This window comes from Globicephala melas, chromosome 5 (genome assembly GCF_963455315.2).
Source record: "Globicephala melas chromosome 5, mGloMel1.2, whole genome shotgun sequence".
In the NCBI taxonomy this organism is placed as follows: Eukaryota; Metazoa; Chordata; class Mammalia; order Artiodactyla; family Delphinidae; genus Globicephala; species Globicephala melas.
This window is the reverse complement of record NC_083318.1, coordinates 5,063,057-5,075,840: the sequence shown is the minus strand read 5'-3', so window position 1 is coordinate 5,075,840 and position 12,784 is coordinate 5,063,057. Positions and strand designations below refer to the sequence as shown.

The 12,784-nt window shown below is 41.2% G+C and overlaps 1 pseudogene; it reads right to left on the bottom strand.

The window, feature by feature from the left end:
• The window catches only part of LOC115863749 (large ribosomal subunit protein eL32-like), a 71,971-nt pseudogene extending 68,235 nt beyond the window's left edge, over window positions 1-3,736 (bottom strand).
• Between the last annotated feature and the right edge of the window lie 9,048 nt (window positions 3,737-12,784).

The following is a 12,784-nucleotide window of genomic DNA, read 5'->3' as shown; positions in this document are numbered from 1 at the left end:
AGGACGTGTGCCTTCCCCACTCTGCCATGAAACAGAAAGAGCTAAGAAAAGCCTTCGCGTTGGACAGTAAAAAGCCACAAAACAGGCAGAATGTTCTGCTTCAGTGTATCCCAGTGCTTAGAATGCACGATCCCAGACAACCGGAATCACGCAGGCCAGCCCTTCATTATTCAGATGTGAAAACGGAAACTCACAGAGGTTAATGGCTTGTTTTATTAACTCAGAAGCAAGTCACTACCACGGTTTTTTCACACATAGGAGACATTCCGTGTTTAAAGAATAAATGTTTACATAATGTATCTGATTCCTTCCAGCAAAGAGTTCAGGTGGTTTTCTAAGAGACATAAAACCAAAAAAGAATGGTATTTAATAGGAGTGAGGAAAAAAAAAAAAAGAGTGGCTGTGATTAGAGTTTTCCTTGTCTTAAACTCAAACTCCAAGAATTTGCTCTTTGCTGCGACAAGTACTTCAGACTCTGAAAATTTACAGTCATTGCACTTTTCTAAGCTGTCCTAAATTTTGAGTGATGAACAATTTCCTACCGAGAACTTTAAATAACTAGCGAGAAGCCAATGAGGACTTGCAGGCAAGGAGGTGTCTGTGAGGGCCATGGGTTATATTTAGGTGCATTCTGCCTTGATTTCATGAAAATTTGTTTGCCCTTCTCTCAAGACCAGAGCCTTGCTACTTGCATTTGCTGTAAGACATAGAAGCAGGCTGTGATGAAGAGCTCGCCAAGCTGAGGGCCTAACGGGCCACATAGGTTGGCACGTGTTGGGACGGACTTGACTTTTGGGTGCACGTGCCTTACAGGATGAGGCTACTGTCTCGATTCTCCAAGGTTCGCCCGTGGACCAGTGGGACCGGCATCCCCGGGAGCCTGTTAGACATGCGGAATCTCTGATCCCTCCCCAGACCCACTGAATCAGAATCTGCATTTTACCAAGACCTCCAGGTGATCTGAACGCACAGTGGGAAGGGGCACATCAATGAGAGATGGTTGGGAGGGAGGTGATGGTGGTTTCGGTTTTGTTTGGTTGGTTGTTTTTCTAGTTTTTTGTTGCTGTTGTCCCTGTTGTTTGCTTGCTCTTATCCAGTGAAAATCAAATGGGAGAAAGGTGCTTTCTGAGTCAACTGGATTAGCCATACCTTGGCACACACTGACAAAGGGATTCATCCCCCCCCGGGGGCCATCGTTGTTCTTGAGGATTGTCTTTGTTGTAGAGAAAACTTTTGTTTCCAGAGGCGCAGGCTACACAGCACGGAGTAGAAATATGGCGATTATCCAGTCCATTTACTTTCTGTACACAGTCAGACAAACCAATGCAGGTTGTAAGAAAAACATTCAGAGGTGCCTGAATTATCCAGGTTCACTTTCACTGCTAACATTGTTCCAAGGCACTGGATCACAGTCAGACTTGCACATCGTTTTGTGCTTTTAAACGTAGTGCCAGGGGAAGCTGCAGCAGCAGACTCAGAAGGGAAGGGGCAGGTGGAGGTAACCCCTGGACCCAGGCGGCATCTGATGAGGGTGACATTAGGCTTGGCAGAGGTCAGGCTGCACCGTCTGCAAAACACTTATCACATGGAAGGCAGGGCAGTCTGCCAAAACACAGACACGGGGACCAACCAAAGGATAATTGCTCTCCATCCCGTACAGAGAGCAAAGACAGAGATGTCAGCAAAACACATCGCCTGGCTGGGGAGCAGCACACACAGGACTGCAGGGTAGAGTGGGATAAGAAAGGGAAGGTCTTTGAAAAGGCCAAATTTGTCGAAAACAGGCAGGGCAGGCCAGCTGGAAGACATGTCAGTCAGGGACCAGACTCTCCACTCAGAGGTATTTCTGTCACTTGTCCATGACAGCTTCTCAAAACTAAACAGAGGGAAAAATTACAGCTAGATTTCCACCAGGCATGGTGTATATCGTGATTGCAATTTAGACAGAGGTGAGATTAACCAGTGTTTGTTCAGCCCCTCCTAAGCGCCAGGTCTCTTTTCAGCCTCGCCAGTGTCTTACAAATGTGGCTATTTGTAGAGGAGGGGTTTAACCGAGGGACAACCACCTTTTTTTTTGGCCATGCCTCGCGGCTGGCAGGATCTTTGTTCCCTGACCAGGGATAAAACCCATGCCCCCTGCAATGAAAGCACGGAATCCTAAGCACTGAACCACTAGGGAAGTCCCAGGTTCACCATCCTTAAGGGGCTCTCGTTTGGGCTCTAGGGATCCCTGAATTTCCTTAAATTGTATGAAATTTTGTGCATGTATCTTTTTTTTTCCCTGGGAGCAGAGACCATCACTTTCATCAGATTCTCCAACAGATCCATGACCAAACGATTAAGAATTACAGTTGGCCGGACAAACTATGAAGGATGAAGGAGCTAAGATCAGTGGAATATTCTCGACCTGGCCTTGTACTTGATGGTATCATTTAATGCGCCTACAAACCCTAAGGTAAGTGGCATTATCCCCACTTTACAGTTAAGGGAAAGTAAGGCTAAAAACGGACGAGAAGCCTTACCAGGTAAACACACCTAGTAACTGTGAGACCTCAGACTTATCTGGAACAAAATCCATGCTTTTCTATGATACTATGCTTCTTTTTTTTCTTTTCTTTTTGCGGTATGTTGGCCTCTCACTGTTGTGGTCTCTCCCGTTGTGGAGCACAGGCTCCGGACGCGCAGGCTCAGCGGCCATGGCTCACGGGCCCAGCCGCTCCGCGGCATGTGGGATCTTCCCGGACCGGGGCACGAACCCGTGTCCCCTGCATCGTCAGGCAGACCCTCAACCACTGCGCCACCAGGGAAGCCCGATCCTATGCTTCTTAAGTGTTTTATGGGGATGGGGCAGGAAGGGGGATAAGCATTAGTAAAGGCAGGCACCAAGGAAGATCAACGTGACATTTTTAGCTGCTCTTGAAGAATGAGTTAAGTAAGGGACAAGGTAAGAGGCAGATCAGTGAGAAGGCATAAACCATTGAGGGAGGACAGCACCCTCCCTCCTATTCGATCGGGAGCTTCCTAAAGGCTCGAGAACCTAGGAACAGTCACAAGACCAAGTGCCTCCAGGTGTTAAATGTCTGGCCCATTTAGTTTGAAATTTCCTGTCACCTACAGAGGAATGGAAAAAGATGTGGTACATATATACAATGGAATATTACTCAGCCATAAAAAAGAATGAAATAAAGCCATTTACAGAGACGTGGACGAACCTAGAGACTGCCATACAGAGTGAACTCACACAGAGAAAGACAAATATGTAATATCGCTTATATGTGGAATCTAGAAAAATGGTACAGATGAACTTATCTGCAAAGCAGAAATAGAGTCACAGATGTAGAGAACAAGCTTACGGTTACCAAGGGGGGATGGGGGGATGGGATGAATTGAGAGATTGGGATTGACACATACACACTATTATGCATAAAATAGATAACTAATGAGAACCTATTGTATAGCACAGGGAACTTCACGCAGTGCTCTGTGTTGACCTAAATGAGAAGGAAATCTAAAAAAGAGTGGTTATATGTATACGTATAACCGATTCACTTTTCTGTACAGCAGAAACTAACACAACACTGTAAAGCAACTATCCTCCAAGATAAATAAATAAATATCCCGTCACCCAAACCCCAGCGCACGCAGCCAGAGGATAACCACGCCTACCAGAGACCCGGATAACCACGCCTACCAGAGATCCTGATGTAAAGCCCAGGAGCCGCTTCATGTCCGGCATCGGTTCAAACAAGTGCATTTTGTTTATTTCTAATGCGTCTTGAGCCCAGAGAGCAGGTTTAGCACAGGTCAGGAAGAAGCCAAGAGCTTTACCGGGGGCCGCTGGAGCCCACACAGCAACATGCAGCCTCTCTGGAAGTAAAAGATGGTCCGTTACGTGTGCAGCTTTAATGCATCTCTGTTCCCCCAAGACGCTCCTGTCTCAATCTAAATAACATCCAGAGACTAAAATATTCCGTGCGTACCCTCACCACATTTAATCAGGCTTTCAGATGCCCACTGACTCTGCGGCGAGCTCCTGCTGCCTTCTGAAATGGAAAAGCCACTCACGTTAGCATGGAATCCCACGTAAGTGAAACGTGGTTTTAAATCTTGTGATTAATAGATGGTACAGTCTTGTCCCAGTGTGCTTGCCCTGCTCTCCCTACCCTTGGAGACACAGCACACACCCCTCTGGACCATCACAAGCAGCCACACTTTCTTCAGCCCCCGTGTTATTTTAGCACTTAGCTCTCTTTCGTAAAGGGGCCATTTCACAAGCATTATTCAGGCTCAGGTATCAACTCCAACCAAATCTTCTCATTGGCTTGTAAATGAATTTAGGAGCCCAAACCTCTTCAGGCTCCCTGGTTGGGAATTCGTGAGATTTTATTCCCATTAAGTGAAAGTCAAAAAAATATTAAAAGATATAGGTACATGATACTCATCGTGTTTCAGCAGATCATAAGTTCCTTGAGGGCAGGGAGAGGTTATGTGGCTGATTGATTGATTTGATATTTATTGAGTCATAACTAGCTTCATGGACCACAGAAATAAACTTATCAATGCACTTCATTACAAGAGAAAGCCTTGCTGTGTCTTCAAACCAAGAAGCATTCCCTTTGATGTCTTCTTGCCTTTATACTGATTAGCAAACTTGAAAGAGCAGCTCCTGTTCTAAAAAGTATATGAGGAGAAAAAACTGCATTCTATTGCAGAAAACTGAAATAAAAGATTCTCCCTCTCTCTGGAACAACTAGGCAGTAGGAAACAGGGTTTGCTGCTGGAGAAGGTAGCAGAGGAACTTGTCGTTCCTGAAAACATTTCGCTTTCAAAACACACGGTCTCGAGATAGCCTCATCCACCAGAGGGCAGACAGCAGAAGCAAGAAGAACTACAATCCTGCAGCCTGTGGAACAAAAACCACATTCACAGAGAGATATCAAGATGAAAAGGGAGAGGGTTATATATCCAATGAAGGAACAAGATAAAACCCCAGAAAAACAACTAAATGAAGTGGAGATAGGCAACCTTCCAGACAAAGAATTCAGAATAATGATAGTGAAAATGATCCAGGACCTCAGAAAGAGAATACAGGCAAAGAACAAGAAGATGCAAGAAATGTTTAACAAAGACCTAGAAGAATTAAAGAACAAACAAACAGAGATGAACAATACAATAACTGAAATGAAACTACACTAGAAGGAATCGGTAGCAGAATAACTGACGCAGAAGAATGGATAAGTGACCTAGAAGACAGAATGGTGGAATTCACTGCTGCAGAACAGAATAAAGACAAAACAATGAAAAGAAAAAAGACAGCCTAAGAGGCCTCTGGGACAGCATTAAACGCAACAACATTCACATTATAAGTGTTCCAGAAGGAGAAGAGAGAGAGAAAAGACCTGAGAAAATATTTGAAGAGATAACAGTTGAAAATTTCCCTAACATGGGAAAGGAAATAGCCACCCAAGTCCAGGAAGTGCAGAGAGTCCCATACAGGATAAACTCAAAGAGAAACACACCAAGACACATAATAATCAAATTGGCAAAAATTAAAGACAAAGAAAAATTATTGAAAGCAGCAAGGGAAAAATGACCAATAACATAAAAGGGAACTTCCATAAGGTTAACAGCTGATTTCTCAGCAGAAACTCTACAAGCCAGAAGGGAGTGGCAGGACATATTTAAAGTGATGAAAGGGAAGAACCTACAACCAACATTACTCTACCCAGCAAGGATCTCATTCAGATTCCATGGAGAAATCAAAAGCTTTACACACAAGCAAAAGCTAAGAGAATTCAGCACCAACAAACCAGCTCTACAACAAATGCTAAAGGAACTTCTCTAAGTGGGAAACACAAGAGAAGAAAAGGACCTGGAAAAATAAACCCAAAACAATTAAGAAAATGGTCATAGGAACATACATATCGATAATTACCTTAAACGTGAATGGATTAACTGCTCCAACCAAAAGACACAGGTTTGCTGAATGGATCCAAAAACAAGACCCATATATATGCTGTCTACAAGAGACCCACTTCAGACCTAGGGACACATACAGACTGAAAGTGAGGGGATGGAAAAAGATATTCCATGCAAATGGAAATCAAAAGAAAGCTGGAGTAGCAATACTCATATCAGATAAAATAGACTTTAAAATAAAGAATGTTACAAGAGACAAGGAAGGACACTACATAATGATCAAGGGATCAATCCAAGAAGAAGATATAACAATTATAAATATATATGCACCCAACATAGGAGCACCTCAATACATAAGGCAACTGCTAACAGCTATAAAAGAGGAAATCAACAGTAACACAATAATAGTGGGGGACTTTAACCCATCACTTACACCAATGGACAGATCATCCAAAATGAAAATAAATACGGAAACAAAAGCTTTAAATGACACAATAGACCAGATAGATTTAATTGATATTTATAGGACATTCCATCCAAAAACAGCAGATTACACTTTGTTCTCAAGTGCACACGGAACATTCTCCAGGATAGATCACATCTTGGGTCACAAATCAAGCCTCAGTAAATTTAAGAAAACTGAAATCATATCAAGCGTCTTTTCTGACCACAACGCTATGAGATTAGAAATCAATTACAGGGGAAAAAACGTAAAAAACACAAACAAATGGAGACTAAACAATAAGTTACTAAATAACCATGGGATCACTGAAGAAATCAAGAGGAAATCAAAAAATACCTAGAGACAAATGACAACGAAAACACGATGATCCAAAACCTATGGGATGGAACAAAAGCAGTTCTAAGAAGGAAGTTTATAGCTATACAATCTGACCTCAAGAAACAAGAAACATCTCAAATAAACAATCTAACCTTACACCTAGAGGGACTAGAGAAAGAAGAACAAACAAAACCCAAAGGTAGCAGAAGGAAAGAAATCATAAAGATCAGAGCAGAAATAAATGAAATAGAAACTAAGAAAACAATAGCAAAGATCAATAAAACCAAAAGCTGGTTCTTTGAGAAGATAAACAAAATTGATAAACCATTAGCCAGACTCATCAAGAAAAAGAGGGAGAGGACTCAAATCAATAAAATTAAAAATGAAAAAGGAGAAGTTACAACAGACACCACAGAAATACAAAGCATCCTAAGAGACTACTACAACCAACTCTATGCCAATAAAATGGACAACCTGGAAGAAATGGACAAATACTTAGAGAGGTATAACCTTCCAAGACTGAACCAGGAAGAAATAGAAAATATGAACAAACAAATCACAAGTAATAAAATTGAAACTGTGATTAAAAATATTCCAACAGACAAAAGTCCAGGACCAGATGGCTTCACAGGTGAATTCTATCAAGCATTTAGGGAAGAACTAACACCCATCCTTCTCAAACTCTTCCAAAAAATTGCAGAGGAAGGAACACTCCCAAACTCATTCTATGAGGCCACCATCACCCTGATACCAAAACCAGACAAAGATACTACAAAGAAAGAAAATTACACACCAATATCACTGATGAATATAGATGTAAAAATTCTCAACAAAATACTAGCAAACAGAATCCAACAACACATTAAAGGGATCATACACCATGATCAAGTGGGATTTATCCCAGGGATGCAGAATTCTTCAATATATGTAAATCAATCAATGTGATACACCATATTAACAAACTGAAGAAGAAAAACCATATGATCATCTCAGTAGATGCAGAAAAAGCTTTTGACAAAATTCAACACCCATTTATGATAAAAACTCTCCAGAAAGTGGGCATAGAGGGAACCTACCTCAACATAATAAAGGCCATATATGACAAACCCACAGCAAACATCATTCTCAATGGTGAAAAACTGAAAGCATTTCCTCTAAGATCAGGAAAAAGACAAAGATGTCCATTCTCACCACTATTATTCAACATAGTTTTGGGAGCTCTAGCCATGGCAATCAGAGAAGAAAAAGAAATAAAAGGAATACAAATTGGAAAAGAAGAAGTAAAACTGTCACTGCAGATGACACAATACTATACATAGAGAATCCTAAAGATGCCACCAGAAAACTACTAGAGCTAATCAACGAATTTGGTAAAGTTGAAGGATACAAAATTAATGCACAGAAATCTCTTGCATTCCTATATACTAATGATGAAAACTCTGAAAGAGAAATTAAGGAAACACTTCCATTTACCATTGTAACAAAAAGAATAAAATACCTAGGAATAAACCTACCTAGGGAGGCAAAAGACCTGTATGAGAAAACTATAAGACACTGATGAAAGAAATTAAAGATGATACCAACAGATGGAGAGATATGCCATGTTCTTGGATTGGAAGAATCTGTATTGTGAAAATGACTATACTACCCCAAGCAATCTGCAGATTCAATGCAATCCCTATCAAATTACCAATGGCATTTTTTACAGAGCTAGAACAAAATCTCTTAAAATTTCTATGGAGACACAAAAGACCCTGAAAAGTCAAAGCAGTCTTGAGGGGAAAAAGCGGAGCTGGAGGAGTCAGACTCCCTGACTTCAGACTATACTACAAAGCTATAGTAATCAAGACATTATAGTCCTGGCACAAAAACAGAAATATAGATCAATGGAACAAGATAGAAAGCCCAGAGATAAACCCATGCATCTGTGATCAGCTAATCTATGACAAAGGAGACAAGGGTATACAATGGAGAAAAGACAGTCTCTTCAATAAGTGGTGCTGGGAAAACTGGACAGCTACATGTAAAAGAATGAAATTAGAACACTCCCTAACACCATACACAAAAATAAACTCAAAATGGATTAAAGACCTAAATGTAAGGCCGGACACTATAAAACTCTTAGAGGAAAACATAGGCAGAACACTCTTTGACATAAGTCACAGCAAGATCTTTTTTGACCCACCTCCTACAGTAATAGAAATAAAAACAAAAATAAACAAATGGGACCTAATGAAACTTCAAAGCTTTTGCACAGCAAAGGAAACCATAAACAAGATGAAAAAACAATGCTCAGAATGGGAGAAAATATTTGCAAATGAATCAATGGACAAAGGATTAATCTACAAAATATCTGAACAGCTTGTGCAGCTCAATATTAAAAAAACAAACAACCCAATCCAAAAACGGGCAGAAGACCTAAATAGACATTTCTCCAAAGAAAACATACAGATGGCCAAGAAGCACATGAAAAGCTGCTCAACATCACTAATTATTAGAGAAATGCAAATCAAAACTACAATGAGGTAACGCTTCACACCGGTTAGAATGGGCATCATCAGAAAATCTACAAACAACAAATGTTGGACAGGGTGTGGAGAAAAGGGAACCCTCTTGCACTGTTGGTGGGAATGTAAATTGATACAGTCACTATGGAGAACAGTATGGAGGTTCCTTACAAAACTAAAAATAGAATTATCATATGACCCAGCAATCCCACTACTGGGCATATACCCAGAGAAAACCATAATTCAAAAAGATACATGCACCCCAATGTTCATTGCAGCACTATTTCAACAGCCAGGTCATGGAAGCAACCTAAATGCCCATCGACAGACAAATGGATAAAGAAGATATGGTACATATATACAATGGAATATTACTCAGCCATAAAAAGAAACGAAATTGGGTCATTTGTCGAGACGTGGATGGATCTAGAGACTGTCATACAGAATGAAGTAAGTCAGAAAGAGAAAAACAAATACTGTATGTTAACACATATATGCAGAACCTAGAAAAATGGTACAGAATAACCAGTTTGCAGGGCAGAAATTGAGACACAGGTGTAGAGAACAAACGTATGGACACCAAAGGGGGAAAGCGGCGGGGGGGGGTGTGGGTGGTGGTGTGATGAATTGGGCTGTTGGGATTGACATGTATACACTGATGTGTATAAAATGGATGGCTAATAAGAACCTGCTGTATAAAAAAATAAATAAAATAAAATTCAAAAAAGAAAAACACGGTCTCAAAACTCCTGTATCATTATGAGATTCTGGACTTAGTATTTCTCAAACCATCGTTTCGACTGGAATGAACAGGCTGCACGAGGAAACTTAAACATAAATTTTTTAAAAAGCAGACAAGTTTCTACCAGGGTTACTATCGAGGCCAGGCAACATGTGCCCGTAAATGCGTTACTTGTGCCTGCCAGCGTATCACCTGAAAGTGCTGTCTTTAGGCAGGGCGGGAAGTGACACAGAAGAAAGCGGGGCTGTGGTCCTACCCACTTCAACAAGCACCAGGACCGTCTAGCAGAACAGCATACCCCGGGCTCTGGGATAACTGTGAGCCCAACTTCAGCGTCTTGTTATCAATTCAGTGTGAGTGCTGTTTTGAAAACACATCTAATTTGGTTTTAAATTTTAATCCATAAGGTCATTACTAAAGGACTCCAGGCTGCTGAAATGATGAACCAACTACCTCTAAAGCAGACAGAAAGGCACGATCACCAGTCAGGGCTTTCTGTCCTCAGCTCCCTTCCTGGCCTTCAGTATTCCTCACGTCTCTCAATTCCTTCTCAGCAAAGTGCTGACTTTCCCTGTGCACGGTCTTCCACTCACCGAAGATTTTCTGTTGCTCTCCGCATGTTCTCTCTGTCTCTGTCTGTGTCCCTGTGTCTCTCTGTGTGAATGTGTCTGTGTGTCCTCTCTGTCTTTCTCTGACACCATGTCTCTCTGTCTCTGTCTTTCATACAGACACACACGCACACACACACACATATACACTTGCACACACTGAAGTTCTCTGCCTCTTTCTGACCCAGTATTCCAGCTACTGCCCCCTTTGCTATTCCAATTTAATCTACTTCTCTGACATAAACATTCTTCTTTAACAAAAAGGTCAGGCTGACCGATTTGGGGGAAAGAAATTGTCTTAAAGAGCTAATGGCAGGGAACATAGCTGACCGACAGATGGACTGACCAACCCAAGGGACTGCCAGCATCTCAGCTCTTGCCCTCCTTTGAGTACTGGATCTCATGGCTGGTTACCCAGAAGAGGGGAGGGTTTTTTCAATGGAGAAATCAAAAGATGGATCTTTCAAAATATGGCATACGATAAAATTTGGTTTCTTTAACAAACTATGTTTCAAACTCGATTCTAAGGGATTGATGAATTTTAACCCTTTATGTTCACCTTTCATAACAACCCTGTGAGGATGGTATTACCCCTCTCCTCCATTTCCCCAGAGACAAGCACAGAGAGGTCAAGCAACTTGCCCCAAGTCACACAGCTAGAAAGTGACAATCAGGATTTCCACCCAGGTAGTATGTCTCCAGAGTCCATGCTTTTAACTGCTAGACTCCGATGCTTCTTATTTGATTGGCTGCATTTTTATCTAATTAATAGAGAGGAAATTTTGCATTCATATTTTATGCATCCTACCTACTATTAAAGCCAAGTTTTCTATCAGGGAAAACAGATGATTGATTTACCCTAGTGGGTAATTATTACCATATCTACCCTATTGAATAAGTATTTATTCTACTGTGCAAATCAGTTATTGCTTAAAAATCCTGTTTATGGCCCCCACCATTAACAACACGTGTTGACTAGAGATATCCTAAGTAAACCTCTCACCGTCTTTCACCCCATTCCTTCTGTCAGTCCACATACCTAACCATATAGAGTTCTCTTTCCAAAAAGCAGCTTCTTGATAAACCATGCACAAGGACTTTGCCCCCCTGCTCAGTGAGGGTTAGTACATCCTAGAGCAGGCAGGCAGATATGGCCCTGAAGACCCAACACAGAGGCCCAGGAAGCTTCCCTAGAGAAGAATCCATGTTGATCTCGAAACTCTCCATGTTCTGTGCTGCTCTCCAATAATCGACCTCACTTCCTTTGATTCAAAGTTAAAGTGGGCAACATAAACCCTCGACCATTTGGCAAGGTCAGGAGAGACCGTCCGTTCTTTTCCGTAATAATAATAATAATATTTTCTGTTTGCAGGACTGGTGTTTTCTGTGACGTTTCTTCCAAAGTATGCTTTGTTTTAGGATCTTAAAACTCAAAGGCTCCAGGATATTTTTTCCTTTCAAAAATGAACGGTTCCGCTTTTCATTTAAGGTACAGTTTAGAAAGAAGCAGCCTGTGAAACCAATTAACTAATTGGAAATCACTTAATGACCATGGCAGCATTTCAGAATTCTAGTGTCGGTTCACAGCAGTCAAGAGAAATTGCTTTCCAATATTATGATAAGGTAAGTAAGGCTGTGGAGGTCTCACCCAGGGCAGCCGAAGGCTGCTGTGAGAGACAATAAGCTCTAATCCACCCACCAAAATAACGGAGATGTTATAGCGTGGAACTCAGTCATTGGAAAGTAAGCAAAACATAAAAATCCAAAGATATGCAAAGATCGGCTGAGAATAAGTGTGTGGCTGTAGTTCCTTGCCATGATTCTTGAGAGCTTCCAATCTTCACGTAGACATTATGCGGTGGAAATTGCTGTCTCTGGGAGAGCCAGACATGTGGGGAAGGAGAGGTGGCAGGAGGAGGAGAAGAAAATAAGAGAGTAAACGTTCACCCTACGACAATTGTCCAATTAATTGTTTTAATATGAATAGAGTCCCTGTTCACACTAGGGAAATACTCCAGTTAATTGCTCAGTTAACAAAGCCGTCGAAAATAAATTACCCCAAACACAATATTTTATCTGTTTGCTATTTGCTTGTTCCAAGGTAGTAAGATCTCTTAGCATATCTCTAAATAGCAAAGTTCACGAGAACCAAAATCATCACTGTCGAAAACAGTACCAGCCATCTCTAAGAGTACACCTAATTCCTTTTTACTTTATTTTAAAAGAA